Source organism: Miniopterus natalensis, chromosome 9 (genome assembly GCF_054644295.1).
Source record: "Miniopterus natalensis isolate mMinNat1 chromosome 9, mMinNat1.hap1, whole genome shotgun sequence".
Taxonomy (NCBI): domain Eukaryota; kingdom Metazoa; phylum Chordata; class Mammalia; order Chiroptera; family Miniopteridae; genus Miniopterus; species Miniopterus natalensis.
In genome coordinates this window covers 23,130,118-23,139,787 of record NC_142089.1, presented here as the reverse complement: position 1 = coordinate 23,139,787, position 9,670 = coordinate 23,130,118, and positions in this window count along the sequence as shown.

The window sequence follows — 9,670 nt, the reverse complement described above, 5'->3', positions numbered from 1 at the left end:
GTGATAGTGCCAAACTTCAAGTTAAATGCAGGCGTTACATGCCAGAGTCATTTCATTCAATAGATACAGTTCCTATAATAAGAACTGTTAGAGGTGAGCAGAGCAAGGAGGATGGGCCAGGTACAGAAACTCACCAGGGCAGAAAGCCTGGGATGTCTAGCAAGGGGCAAAACTGGGAAAACAAGAACTTTGTCCCCAGGATCATTTATCCTCCCCTAGCACAGTGCGGGTGAAGCAATTTGCCGCCCCCCTTTACCCCTAAAGATAACATCTAGGCCTCAGTTGTATTTGAGCTCCAGGCCCAGAAAAGCAGCAAAACCCAGCAAGTGAGGTATGATAGCCGCAGGACCAGCTACCCCTGCCCTGGCACTGACCAATCAGTGGAGACCAGGACCCTGAAAGAGCACACCTGGAAAGCTGATGAATATTCTGTTAAGAACCTTCCCTTAGACCTCTCCTAAGAGTTCCACCTGCAAGAGAGAAATATGCTCTGGACAAAGGACCCAGTGGGCATCCGTGCCCCCCCAAAGGGATCCCCAGGAGATTTGCAACCAGGGGAGCAATGGGCAGCAGCAGCTTGTCCTGTACTAACCCCCTGAACCTGTCTCCAAGGTCCCCTTTTCTCTGACTTCTCAGTGAGCCAAAGCAGTCCAGCCTGGCTCCCCTGTTGCTTCTCTATGCAACTTCCTTGTTTAACTGTCCTAAGTATATTTTGGTGCCATCATGAACCCAATACCCTTTGGCTCAGTGCTCTGTAGTCCTTCCCTTTGGATATCCCTTTTTCCTTAAATAAATTCAGTTTTTCTTTATTCACCGTCTGAGATGGCTATTTAGCCTGCCCACACACCACTGACTTTAACCTTTCAAGAACTACCATTTATTGCATGCTGACTACATGCCAGGCCAGTACTGAATGCTACAAGCATGTTTTCATTTAATCCTAATAGGAACACTGCAGTAGGTACCATTATGGCCCCCAGTTTTAAAATGAGGAAGCTGAATTATTTGCCAACTCACAAAGTTACTGTTTTACCTTTGAAAGGAACACATCTATCTGACTCTAAAACCCATGAGTTTAACCTCTCTCTATATATACACCATACTAAAATCATTTGGGGCAGTTTTGAGGTAGTGTTGCCTCTTCTCTGGATAAGGGGACATCCTGGTTTTTAGTCCTGGCTTATGCCCTAAAGTAGGGGTCAGACTTTAAATTTTTTAAAAAATATTTTTATTGATTTCAGAGAGGAAGGGAGAGAGAGAACACCAATGATGAGAATCATTGACAGTCTGCCTCCTGCACGCCTTCAGCTGGGGATTGAGCCCACAGCCCAGACATGTGCCCTGACCTGAATTGAACCATGATCTCCTGGATCACAGGTTGATGCTCAGCTGCTGAGCCACGCCAGCCAGGCAAGGTCAGACTTTTATCAGGTTACCTAACTTCTCTGAATCTGGGCTTCTTCCCAATTTTATGACTCCTAGTATGTTTAAAAGAAAAATAACAAGACAAAATATTGTACAAAAGTTGTATATTTTAAATATTTATGTTTAACAAAAAACTGTCACAAACACACACAAACTTTGACTTTATTCAGACATAATATCAAAAGGTTGTATTTGAGTGCTTCATGTATGTGCAACCCAGGGCAAGAAGCCTCCCTGGCCCTCATTGTAATCTCTATATTTAGCCCTTCTAAATCTCTTTTTCAGTTAGAGAAAGGAAATACCTAGACCATATGCGTCCTAGAGGAAGGAGAGAGAGATGAAACAGGAAGGAGAAGGAAGAAAGGAAGTTTCTCCATCTATCAATCTATAAAATTGAGATTGTAATTCAAAAGGTTACCCTGGCTGGTGTGGCTCAGTTTGTTGGTCGTTGTCCTGTACACTAAAAGTTTGCTGGTTCAATTCCTGATCAGGGCACATGCCCTGGTTATAGGCTTGATCCCCGGTAGGGGCTGTGCAGGAGGCAGTCAATCAATGTTTCCCTCTCACAATATTTCCCTCTCCCTTCCTCTCTCTCTAAAATCAATAAAAAATCTTTTAAAAAATTTGTAAGGTTGTAATGAGAAACAAGCAATAACCTGTGTGAAACCACTTTATAAAGTGATTTTTTTTGCATACATGAGTAAGGCACAACTCCTGTCCCTAAGAAACTTCTAATAGTATAAGGACTCTAAGCATATGTACTTAAAATTCTAGTGGGAGACAGTTTATTCATTCCTTTATTTATACACAGAAAAAAAATATTGAATTCTTCCTCTGTCCAAGGCACCCTGCTACTTTGTACCAGGCACAGCTAGGGGTCACAGCAGGACACAAGTAAGGCCCTGTCACTGCCCTCATGGAGCTTACAGCCTATTGTGAAAACAGGTATTGCCATCTGAGGTGGCCATCAGAACAAAGGCAGACTACTGGCTTCCAGCTTTTCCCTCCTCACTGATCTTACCCAGTGCCCAATACCCAGTGCCTTATCCGTGGTGGGCTCTCATCAAGCACATGTTCAGTGAGACCCTTGAATTCAGAATACTCTTTTACTGGGCTGTGGTAGATGGGTAGAACACTGCAGAGCAAACATGAGTAAATAATAGTGGAGATGACCATCGTGACTGGCTGAGGTGAAAGATTCTTCTAGGAGAGGAATAGAAGATGGGGGGGGGGGGGAGAAGAGGTTGGGGAAGCTGTGCCAGACAAGAGAGGTGAAACCTTAATGTGAAAGCAAGGAAGAGCTGGTCATATTTCATTTAGAAATACCACTCTAGCTGTGGTATAGAGCTGTGGTATGGGCTTGAGTGGGCAAAGAAAGAGGCAGGGAGGCCTGTTAGAAGACATACAAAAATGTCCTGAGGGCCTGAATCAAGGCTATGGTATGGGGATGCAGGAGAGGGGACAATGCAGAAGACACCCTTCTTATAAAGGGAATAGTGAGGAGGGGGAAGGGAAGATGAAGAAAGACAGACAGAGAATGATTTGGATGAACCTTCAGTCTAGATCTAGTTCCCCAGGGATATACTCCCATCGAATACTACTTTTCCTTCCTGGCAGGTCTCACAATCCTAATTAATTATTTGTGCAATTATCTTGTAATGTCTTCTTTCTCTGTAAGTACCTTGAGGTTAGAGTCCTTGCCTTTCTGGCTCAAAATGGATACTCAATAGATATTTATGGGAAATGTTAACTAAATGAAAAGAGTGGAGGGCCAAGGTGGCTCTGAGAGTTGGAGCATGGGCGAATGGAAGGTGGGAGGAAGACTAGATTGGAGTTTTAGGGTTTTGAGCCTCAGACTTCAAAATCCAGCCTTGGGAAGAGAAAGGGAGAAAGGAGTGCAGTTAATCATTTTGCAAGCAAGAATTGACAACAGAGAGTTGATTGATTCTCACACATGCCCCCTCTTCACATACTTTGCCATTTTCTCATTTTGCCTAGATTTCAGCACATTTCTAAGCCTGCAGAATTGCTTTGTCTCTGAGGGTGCCACCCAGGATTCTTCGTTATCTCTCAGAGTTTCAGACACACAAGTCTGGCAGTTTATCTGGAGTGTTTCCAGGCCTGGCTCAGAGGATTGCCTGCATCTGTGCAGCCTGGCTCAGAGCCTGTCTGCATTTGGGCAGATCCTCTCTCCCCCTGCCAGAAGGGACTGAGGACAGACAATAGTCTATGCAAGCCCATCTTTCTTCCCCTCCTAGGATGGGCCCCAGGCTCCAGCCTGATAGAATCTCAAGTCCAAAAATTACAAGTTGGCAAAAGAAATATTGGCAATATAATGTAGTTAAGATCTGGCTTTGGTGTCACTCTGACCTGAACCTGAATCCCAACTCTGCCACTTGCTAACTATGTAATTGTGGTCTTGTCAGTTAACCTCAGAGGATATTAATGTCTATCTTGAATGGTGGATATGATGATTAGGAGAGAAAATTTACAAAATACTTGACTCAAGGTAAATACTTAATGTATAGTAACAAGTATTAGTCAATACAAAGTGTCTATTGTCTATGTCCCTGGTGAAGACCACCAGGAAGCAAAATAAGGTCTGAAGTATCAACATAATGGATGGTGCCACCATAACCACTGCCACTACTGTCCCATCACAAGAAAGGTTGCCTACAGTATCTACTACTTTATGTCATTACCTTTTGATTCCAAGTTGTGGCCTGTGTCCTCGGCTACAAGTAAGACTAGGTAAGTCACTTAGGAATCTGAATGTTTTTGGCGGCAAATAACAGAAAACTTGACTGTGGTGACATTTTAAAAATATATTTTTCTCATATACAAGAAGAATGGAAATAGGCAGTTTTACTGGCTCAATAATATAAGTTGTTATCTCTGTGATTCAGTTTGACTTTTGTTCTATTTTAACTATTCTTATAGTTGCAAGTTGGCTGTTATAGCCCAAGCCATTACATCATGTTAAGGAAAGAGGAAGGGGAAGGTACAGTATCTGAAACTAGAAATCTAAAGTTTTCTAAAGAACTCCACAAAGCATACCCTGTTTTCTGTTTCATAGCCAGAACCAACAGTCAACAAATATTTCTGCTTGCTTGTCCCTCAGAGGGATACTTCCAACATGTTCATTTCACACAGTTTCTGAAAGTCCCCATAGCAACTGAGCCCCCAGTTCACAGCAGTAACCTGCTCATTAATGAACCTTTATTGGCTTTTCTCTCTTCCATACTTCACTTGTTTCAGGGAACCCAAACTAAAGAGGATGGGATTGGCTGGGTCTGTGACATGAGGAAAGTGACAGTGAGCATTGTCAACTTTGATAGTACAAGGTGCACTCTCTCTCTGTTGGGGATATTGCCCAAATATATGAAGGGGATGCAGATGCTTAGTGTCCAATAAGAATGACAGAAGTCCACAATAATAAATCCCTGGGATTGCCCAACATCAACATATACCCTTCTTTCTATACTTACACTTCAAAAAATGAAACAAAACAAAACTCCTAACTAAAACAACCCTCCTTTTATCACCCAAATTGTCATCATTACACTTATCTGCCACCTCCAAACAGGAATCAGTCGAAGTCTCTTCAATTACATCATCCAGCTTCAAGTCCAGGATCACGATGTTCATTTTTCCTTTAGTTCCATAATGATCCTGCTTCAGTGTTCTTCAGTCTATGGATTGAAATTAAAGTCAACCACTACAACATACCATACTCCACATATGTGGGGTGGGAGGGTAGGAAAGGAGACGAAAATTAAATACAGAATGTAACTATTGAACTGACATGGCGAGAAACCCTTCTGTAGCTGATTGCAAGGCCTTAGTTGATAGTTTTGACTTCACATATCCACTACCCATTCCATACTCTTTGTCTTCATCCTGCACCTTGGTTCCTTGGGGTCATAGTGATGGGAAGAGAAGAGGACATGAAGGAGACATGTGACTGTTTTAAAGGCCCTGATCCAGAAGTGGCATACATCACTTCCACTTATATTGCATTAACTAGAACTTAATCATATAAATAAGTTTTCTAGAGGTGACCCAAACTTTCTTTCTCGAGGGACTGGAGACCTTGGTGGTACTGCCTGTATGATACTCCCATAATTTTCTGCACTAAACATGGCAAGAGTAGGAGGTGCCCTAGGTGTCCTCTGGATTATATCCATAATCCTCCCTTCCTCTAGTATGACAATTCTCTTTTGCCTTGATAATAGGCTCATTTACCCCAGTCAGTCATCACAATCAGAGATATATAGGTAAAGTTTAACAGTAAGCTCTCCAGGGGTAAAATCCCTGATTTGTAGAATTTGCCAATTTCTACATTGTAAATATTCCTACCAGGGCCAGTTTTAAACTACCAATGTTATGTCACTGAATATAGAGTTGAGAAAAATTCACTGTGGTGTGTGGAATAATGGCCCCCCAAAGATGTCCCCATCCTAATCTCTGGAACCTGTGAATATGCTAGTTTATATTGCAGGGAGGATTTTGCAGGTGTGATTAAATTAAGGATTATGAGATGGGCAGATTATCCTGGATTGTCCAGATGGGCCCAATGCAATCACATGGATCTTTATAAGGGAAAGAAGGACACAGGAGAGGCAGTCAGAAAAAATATAACAAAGAAAGCAGAAGTCTTTGTGATGTGACCAAGTCTTCGTGATGCAGTCTCTAGAAGCTGGAAAAGGCAAGGACCAGATTTTCCCCTAGACTAGAGCCTCCAAAAGAGCACAGCTATGTTGAAACCTTGATTTTAGCTCATTTGGGATTTCTAATCTGCACAACCGTAAGGTAATAAATTTGTGTTGTTTTAAGCACTAAATTTGGGGCAATTTATTATAGAAATAATAGGAAACTAGTACATGCACATAATTGACTCTTGTAAACCTATATGAGCTGGCTCTAGCACACCACTGAATTCACTTTTTTTTTTTTTGTTCCATCTACTGTCATGAAAGCCCAAATTGGCAAATGCCATCCTTAATTTCCAATCCAGTGAAACTATTTTCATGTCCCCTGGTGGAAGCATTTCTCAAAAGGTAATAAAGCGTATAACTAGCTGTGCTCAGAATCACAGAGACATGAAGATAAACATTTAAAAGTAGTCAATTAGGTATCATAGAATTGCCACTCCACATTTACCCTTTTTCTTCTGGGACCCATCTGTTTTGGCTGTGAATGAAACACCACCACACATTGGTTACTGGTTCAAAACTTATAGTGTATCCTATAGGCTACAACTTCAATCCTGTAAGGTGTCTCTGGCCATGTAAGGGCACTTTTGTACCTTTTGGCCCACCTTTCCACTCTAGCCATTTTTGTGGCTACCAGGTGCATGCAGGTGTGATCTGACAGTCCAAAACTTCAACTGTTTTCTCCAAGTATCTCTTGCTTTCTTCCCCAGGGCTTCTCTCATGGAATTCACCTCATGGGATGCCCACAGGAACTTATATAGCCGTGTGACTCATGTGCTACTGTGAAAATGCCTACTTGAAAGTGCAAGGGAGTTGTCTTGGCCGGTGTGACTCAGTGGTTAGAGTGTCTGCCTGCAAACGGAAGGGTTTGGGTTCCATTCCCGGTCAAGGGCATGTACCTGGGTTGAGGGTTCCCTCCCCACCCCTAGTCAGGGTACAGGCGGGAGGCAACAAATCGATGTGTCTCTCTCACATCAATGTTTGTCTGTTTCTCTCCCCCCCCATCCCTACCTTCCACTGTCTCTGAAAAGCAATGGAAAAATATCCTCATTTGAGGATTAACCAAACAAAAAAAAAAAGCAAGGGAGGTAACCCTTGACCAATGAAGACAAGAGCTGGTGAATGAATACTTCTCTCTTTCTTCCCTTGGTTGGACAATTGAGAGGCACATTCTACATGGCCTCAGAATATTTCCAGGGGAATAGGGCCCCATGTGCCCAAAGCAGTGCCCTTCATCCTTGGACTGACTTTCCTGGCTTGCCTGTTTTACTCTTCCTTGTCTTCGACTTGTACCTTGGGATCACTTCTGAAAATAAAATACCTGTTTGCAAGCCCTTGTCTCAGGCTCTACTTTTGGGGAAAATTAAGTCTAAAAGATTTGGTAGTAGAAGTGACCGTAGAAATCAGAGTCTCAGGATGGAATTCTGGAACTGGATCAGACAGCATTGGTGATAAATAGAGTGATGATAACCCTTGAGAAGCCTCATGATTACTAAAATTATTTCTAGTGGTACATTGTAATAAGATGTAGAAGGAGGGTGAAACATTGATTTAAGAGGAAAGTTAGCATTTAAATAGTCTGGGCAATGATATTATAAGGATTATGGTGTCTCTTGGCTTTTGTTAATGGCTTTTGAAGTCTTGCAAAACAAATGACAGGACCAGGTTAGCTATCAACACATATATGTCAACCCTGGCTTGAGTGATACACTGAACTACTTGTTTACTTTTCCTCCTCTTTCATCAGTCACTTCTTTTTTTTTCTTTCCCTGACTTCTCTACTGCATGTTATAGTTCCTAAAAGTTCAGCCTTAGGTTCTTTATTTCTTATGCTTTCCAATGATGAATTACCTTTGTCGCATGCCTTTAGTTATTTATTATCTTCATTCCAATGGCTCTCTGATGTGTCTGCCATCCTTTCATGAAGCTTTAGGTTCCTCAGTATCTTGCTTGGGGTATGCTGAATGACTTTGGACGGTGTCAGTAAATCACCACAAGATGGCAGCCTTGCTAATTTTGCCACCCTGAATCCAGTTATCCACTCCTTCAAGTTGGTGCGGTTAGGAGCGACTTCTAATAAGACTTTAATATTATTAATATAACACTTGTTGAGAGCCTACTCAATACCAAGTCTTTGAATGTATTATATTTTTAAAAATATTTGCAAAAGTTCCGTATAATCCCTTTGCAGATGAGAAAACTGAGTTGAAAATGGGTAACTTGCTCAAAGTCAGGACCTAGATTTGAAATCAGTTTTCTGACTCCAAAGCCAATTCTCTTTCCATTACATAAGTGAATCTCAAACTGCAACAGTATTATTATTTTTTTAATCCTCCCCTGAGGATATTTTTTTTTCTATTGCTTTTCAGAGAGAATCATCCATGTGAGAGAGACACATTGATTGGTTGCCTCCCACATGTGCCCCACGGGGCCAGGGATTGAGCCTTCAACCGAGGTCTGTCCCCTTGGCTGGAATTGAACCTGGGACCCTTCAGTTGGGCTGACGCTCTAGCCACTGAACCAAACTGGCTAGCTCTGCAACAGTATTACTTAAGGTTGTTTTGTTTTGTTTTGTTTTTAATTACAAGTAACAGAAAACCAACTTGAGCCAGCTTAATAGCAACATAACAAAGCATTTGGGAGTGCCTCATGGAACTGTAAGCAGAAACAATGCCCTGGCTTTGAAAGAGAGAATAACCCTCGGCCAGCGTGGCTCAGCGGTTGAGCATCAACCTGTGATCCAGGAGAGCGTGGTTCGATTCCCTGTGAAGGCACATGCCTGGGATTGTGGGCTCGATCTGCAGTAGGGGGCGTGCAGGAGGCAGCCGATCAATGACTCTCTCATCATTGATGTTTCTATCTCTCTCTTCCTTCCTCTCTCTGAAGTCAATAAAGATATATTATAAATAAATAAATAAAAGTAAAAGAATAACCCTGGTCAGTGTAGCTCAGTTGGTTGAGTGTTGTACCATGCACCAAGATGTTTTTTGTTGATGACCCTGTTGATACCCAGGTTGTGGGCTCCATCCCTAGGAAGGGGTGTGCAGAAGGCAGCCAATCGATGGATGTCTCTCCCCCCCCCCAAGTCATATTTTTTTAAAAAGAGAGATATTAAAGCCAGGAACGGGAAAGCCTTCAAGATTTGGGAGGAGAAGAGTGGCAAGGAGAAGGGAAAGGGAATAGCACCATTTTAATGCATTTTACATATTGAACCCCATGCAAGTTTCAATTTTAAAAATAAAGATTAACTATATTTTTAAACTACTGGAGTAACTATACTTTTAAACTACTGGAGTAATATATGAAACCATTCCCACATTGTTGCACATTTGGGGGATGTTGGATTTTTTTCTATTTTTTCACTCTAATAAGTAAAACTGTAATGAATATTCTTTCATATTGTACTAGACAGTGCATGAAGTCATCTAGTACTTCCATGTCCACCTGGCCCTTACAAATTTCCTTAAGGGAGGAAAGGGATGGAGGTATAGCTTAAGGTAATTGTAGCCTGTGCCCAAGGCCCGTGCTAC